This window comes from Perna viridis, chromosome 8 (assembly GCF_037379345.1).
Source record: "Perna viridis isolate PV_CMFRI_1.1 ecotype Kerala chromosome 8, ASM3737934v1, whole genome shotgun sequence".
Lineage (NCBI taxonomy): Eukaryota > Metazoa > Mollusca > Bivalvia > Mytilida > Mytilidae > Perna > Perna viridis.
This window is the reverse complement of record NC_142452.1, coordinates 38,372,852-38,379,507: the sequence shown is the minus strand read 5'-3', so window position 1 is coordinate 38,379,507 and position 6,656 is coordinate 38,372,852.

Below are 6,656 nucleotides of genomic sequence, written 5' to 3'. Positions count from 1 at the left end.
AATCGTTACATTGCTGCCATTGTTATCTTCACTGGTGGCAGATATTGATATTAATGTGATAAAACTTATTTTCAAAGCTGTTAGTATGCTAGAATGGACATCTATATTTTAGCTAATTGAATTTTTATTGGCTTAAGTATAACATTCATTATAAGACTAATGTGTTCAATGGAAACTTTATTAATCCGATTTTTACACTTCTTGTGTGATTAACAAGAGAAAATGGCAATTGGTTCATGAAATGGCCATGTCCGACATTTACATTTCCGCTCTAGGACATTCGTATATGTCATTTATTTTGGGTGAAACATTGTATCATAGCCAACTTAACCGATTATTTAAGTCTCTCGGTTAATTAGATACCATTTTTGAAGCGGAAAATTGTTTTAATTCAACATGGTTCTATCCTTATTGAAACTGAAGTTTCTAAGTGAAAGGAAATTTGTGCTAAAACAAATTTTAATGTATTACTCAAAGTTTTTCATACTTTTTAATTTTAGGCGAGAATTCTATTAACCTTTTTAATCAATTTGAAGAAATCGTATAGGATATTTAGGAAAGAAAACACGCGTTCTTTGAAACTCGTGGCTTGGATTTACATAAATTTTATTGTATTTAGTTATTTTCAATTTCACTCATTGATTCTATACTGTTTTGACTTCTTATTTTACAGATTGTATTCTGCCCATCTGTGTTGGAATACACCGGAAATAATGATCCGTAATGGAAGGGGGGGTTTAGCGCGCTACAAAACTTGATTTAACCCACCTTTTATTTTGAAATTCCTGTGCCAAGTCAGGACCATTGTGTCAGGACCATTGTGGTGGTTTCCAATTTTTTTGTTTTTACCCTGGTATTGCCATTTGTTATACAGACTTTCCTTTTGACTATTCCTTTTGACCACTGCCTGAATATTGTCAGTTTGTTATTACCCATCATTAGGCAGTACTATTACAGCGTGTTTTAATCGTCATTTAAGCATAAATATAGGGTACAGTCCTTGTATGGAGAAAGCTTCCCATTCTTAGTATATGGGGATGAGGAATGGGGATGGGGATTTTGCATTTGGAGGATTGGAAATTGGTTCTAAAATATTTATTGATAAGAAGTAAAACATTAAATTCAATTACAAATAACGGCTCAAATGTTGAAGAATTCAAAAATAAAAAATTTAACTTGATAGTGTTTTTTTTTTTTTTTTTATGGGAAATATACAATGAGGATTATATGGGGGTTTGGGATTTTTTTCTATGGAGAATGAGGAATTATCAACGGGAAATGGGGATGGGATAATGGGGAATTGGAAATGGGGGTGATATATGGCATAACTGGGAAGTTCATACCATACAAGAGCTGTAGTTGTATAAATATTTAAAAAAAAGTTATACAAAACCCAAGCTATCGTTAACGCAATGAATATACCAATCATTTCTATTGGAGATATCTGTACTAAAATCAGAACTAAATTTGCAATGGTTTTCCACTTCCCGGTTTTTGCCCTTATATTGCTATTTGATATATACACTTTCTTTTTAACTGTTGTCTAGATTTTATATGTTCGGTAATTTCATTCATAAATAAAGCTCTCCGAATTCACTTTTATTTCTAATTCAGAAACAGTTACAGACCCTATAACCAGTCTTAGTTTGTGATTCGGTTGTTGCACTTTCGAGATGAAAATTGTACGGATTGCGCATGAAATTGAAACATTAGAAATGTTCTTGTTTTTGAATTGATTTGATTGGTTGATTTTAGAGGGAGGTAAAGGTGTAGTTTTCTAAGAAATACGGATCTAAACACGCAAAGGACTATTGTTACGTAGAAATGTATTATATAAAAACATTGTTTGTTTTTTCTATATCTTGAATCAGCTATACCATAGGAAGTATTTGATTTTATATAGACTGGAACGCAAGTCCTGTGTTGATTTCAGAGTACAATCAATGAAGATTCGGACAATATTCCCATGATTTGAACAACAACAAATTTCTTCTAAATCATGAACCAATTGATAAGTTGGGAAAAGTAGGAATATCGCACTGTCAAGTAAGGAGAAATACCCGGGTAAAAGATCATCCGAGATCATCAAAACTCAACGAAAAAAGAACAATTTTCACAAAAGTCTTAAAATGTAAACTCAGAAACAAGTATAACGGACCTCACAAAAAAACCCTTATGAATTTAAGTGAAGAGTGGGCAGTAACTTCATCTTACAAGATATCCGTGGTGTTCGGTGAAAGTTGGCATATGAACAAAATAGCTTTCTCACAGTAGCTATTGTCAGAATGATTTTCTAAAAGAAAGAAAAATGAGGAATTATGCAATTCGCTAAAGTACCTGGAATATCAATTACTACACAATCAAATCTGACAAAAAAAAAACAATTCAGAGAGGTCGTGGTGGCCATGCAGTTCAGTTGAAAACGGTCCATCATTGTTGATTTCGTAATTTCATTTTTGTAGTTTTCTTGATTTTTTGGGTTGTTTTGGGGAAGATAGTCATTACCTCTGTCAAAAAACGTACAGGTGCACAACTGATGCTGACCTGTATGCTTATAAATTGTACTTTTATCAAAATATAAATGAATAAATTTTACATGGAAACATATTTCTACTGCATAAACCTAAGCATTAAAAATATATTAAGTAATGAAAAACTTTTAGCATCAACTTATGTAACGAGATACATTTTAATTTTATATTGTTCACCAGTTTAGTATGTTTAAACTTGCTAGCATTAAACTGTAGGTTCAATCCGACAGAATTTTACAATTTAAAATTGCAATCGAAATAATACCACGACTCTTTCGACATTTGTTTATGTATCCAATGAACTAGTATCATTTGTTTCCCTAATTTACAACAAGATATGCAAAAAAGTACCAAAATACAAATTCTGGTACGTTCTAGATCGAAACAGATTATGGAGATTATGGAATGGTATCGTAGTCATGTTCGTTTGATCCCCCTCAAACGCAATGGGCTGATATTGTAGCATATGCTATGGTGACCTTATCTTTTATATTTTAACAATTCATCTGTTTGAGAGATATTATCACGTGTTTATAGGGCATATGGTAGTTTAAAAATACATATTTTCAAGTAATTATACACGGTGGTAGTGAAATGGGCGTATAGGAATACGACCAGAACTAGAGATATAGATGTTTTAAGATGTTGAATTGTCAATGTAGAACACCTGGCTGATGACGTCCAGTTTAAGTCCTTTTTCTGATTTATGGGCGATCTATGTCAGGAAAGATCATATTAGATAAATAAAGGATTGGTGAATTAATTAAAGGTGGTCACGTAATTCTGGCAATAGTTGACCACATACTAGGTATCACAGCAGGAAAAATACTAATCCGGTTACTGTGTATCTCTTTGTTTTTCTCTAGGCGAATTTTGAAATAGTGCTTGTGAAGTTCAAACAACTTAAGTATCACTGTAAGATCTACATAGAGATGCAAAAATAGAATAAAATACAATTTTATATGAAAAACTGCAATGTGAACTCCAATGAAAAAACGAACAGGACTGACATTTGAAGTTCCAGAAGATAAGAATACACCGCTCTGCAATGTTAAGTTGTCAATCCGGTAAGATGTAATGTCTAAAAGAGGATCTATTGTCTTATCTCGGAGAAAAAATCATTTTGTGCTAAATCTTAGTAGTGATAAGAGCAACAAAGACTTATTACATCCGAGTCCTATGTCACAGTATCCTCGCCCTACATGCACGACGGAAAAAGATCAACCGTGAAATAGATGATCAAAAGCTGGGGTTGTAATATTACCACTTAGACAGGGGAAGTTAACAATGGGAAAGTAAAATTCCTCACTTCTGTTATTAAGTTTCCCATTTCAAACATCCCGTGTCATTTTTTAGGTTAAGGTCTAGGTGTACAGCAGATAACTCATTTCCTATAGCAGATATCGATAAAATATTGTGAAAGTACTTTAATCCGTACCAATTTTCGTTGTTTAAGATGGTAAGGTTAGTTCGTTGATTTTTTTTCATTTATGAATTCGACAATTCAGTAATACAAATGAATGAAATATAAGAATATTGTGAAAACAACGTTTTTTTTTTAATCAGAGACGATCGATAGGTCTGATCTTATTATTTTTGGCCATTACTTCCGAAGATTGCCGACAAGACATTCACCAGGGTTAAAAATACTTTAACCTCAGTAAAAAAGTAACAATAATGGATACACAGGTAAGCACGTGTCTTGTTTTCATTTCATCTATTTCTTGATTAGTTTTCAAATAAAAAAAAATGATCATATTTGCGCCGCATTATATCACAATACGTAAATTTCACATGGATCCTTGCGTTATATTCGAACTTTTTCATTTACGGCTTGAGTCAGTCGGTCTTCCTTGCTGTTGAATAACCACTTTCGCTTTGCAATTAGATTTTTTATTAAAGAAGCTACCCTTATAGCACATGCGCGGATTAAGGTTACCAGATGTCACATGCATACGAACTTATCTATGTCGATTTTTTGTCTAGCAAGACAAAAATATATAGACACCTATTTCATGTATTTTATGCATTTCATCAGTGGATATCAAATGAATTTGTACAAGAAAAGTACAGTTTAGTAGAAATAATTCAAAATTAAGGTATTTCAAAACAAAAAATTTACGAAAATGACAGCTAATACAGCTTTAAGAGATAGAAATTATATGGAATGTACTGTAGAATTCAAAATTAAGGGAGATAAATCTGTAAATGACGCTGAAATACAATAGAAATGGTTCGATTTTCGATTTGGATTATATCCTAAAAGCAGACAGATTGGAATTATACATTTCATTATATAAACCTAAAAAGCAACTTAATAACAAAATTAAAAAATGCGTGGCCTTTTTCGGGTGTACCACATATTACAGAATTGCATGATTCTTACAAAGACTACTACTTAAATTTGTGGGGGTAAAATGGTAGATTTTAATAATTTTTTTTCATCATCAATGTATCAGAAAAATATCTTATATGGTATGGTTGTCGACATAAAAGTCTTAAGTCCGCTTAATTTTGATAGCAGATATATAAGAAACCGTTGATATAGGTCAATAGAACAATACACGAAAATGTAAACCTATCTGATAATTTAATTGGTTCTGTTAATCTGCTTCACTAAAATTAACCAAACCAAGCCAAATCAAGAACGATCACTCTTGCAAAATGCCTATTTCATACACGATCTGTAGATTTTATATTTTGAAAGTGAAACAATCAAGTGACGAACTAAAGACTGTTTATGTGGTCTGTAACTGTTTCTGAATAAGAAATGGAAGTGAAATTAGTGGGTTTTTGACATGTGGGACAGGTTTTTATGAAGACTAATACTTAATATCTCCCATTGATAGACAATTAATTTTATAAATGAAATTTTGATTTGAAACCTTGATATCATAGCACAGGGTACTGCATTAAATTTATGTGCTATATTGGTCCCAGATCAATGTCATAATAGGGTCATCTTTCATAAATAAATATTAGAGTTGCAAAATTGGTGTCCTACGCATTCCATTGAACTCCTCTTACTTCTTTTACTGCGGTGCTCATATTTCTCTAGCCTATGTTTCCATGGATCAGGTAACTATTGGTAAAGTACTCGGGATAATAAAGGAAATTAATTATAGGATAACAACAGACATTTAACAACTAACAATATCTAGAGTTGCATTACCGGCTTCTCATTTTCAGTGATTAACTGCAGGAATTATAATTCATTCAATTCTGTTTTACCACTAATAAAATATACAGGTCAGCAAAATAAAGAAAAAATAGTGTTTTAATTTTTTTTTTCCCCAATTAACTTTCTTTTTGTTTTGTTTTGTTTTATCGTATTTTATTTATTTATTTATTTATTTATTTGTAAATTTACCACTAATATAGTCGTGAACATAACTTTGCACCACGATAAGAATGACTTTTTTCATAGTTTGATGATCAAACGTATAATCAATATATATCAAGCAGAACTCTTGTCAGACTTTTCAATTTTAGTTTATCAAGGTTAGAAAATGATATAACAGGACCGAGTTGACTGTGCAATAAGATATAATATCAGAGGAAAAATTGCCATGAATGCACTCTTTTTTTTCAAAGAGCAAAATTTAAAAAAAATGAAAATCATTGATTCACAGTATAATTGTTTCTTTTAAATATTGCATTTGTTAGGGGGTGGGGGGGGGGTCACAAGCAAACACCAAAAGTCATTTAATAAAGGCAAATTTTTCAAATATTGGTAGGAAACATTTTTTTTTTAATGTTCAATTTTTGACATGGCATTAGTTTTTAAAAAGTGGGAAGAAAGTGAAAAGATAACTTCATACAAAGGTACTTTTTTAGTATAGGTCAAAATAAGGAAGTATCTGATCCCAAGGATTTATATTTAGCACGCTTCTGAGGCAACTGATTTGTGTAAAAAGTTCTTAAGCAATAAATTATCTTACTATATGGTACTACCAAGATGTATTAAATTGAACCCAAATCTCTGACAAAGCTTGCCAAAAAGTGACCTGCATTCTTCACTATTTTTTATGGAGAATGACTCAGATAACTAACTTCTCTCAAAATAGTCGTGAAAGTGTTATGCTTAATCTTTGAAGAAAAACTTATTTAAGCTTGCAGAAAGCA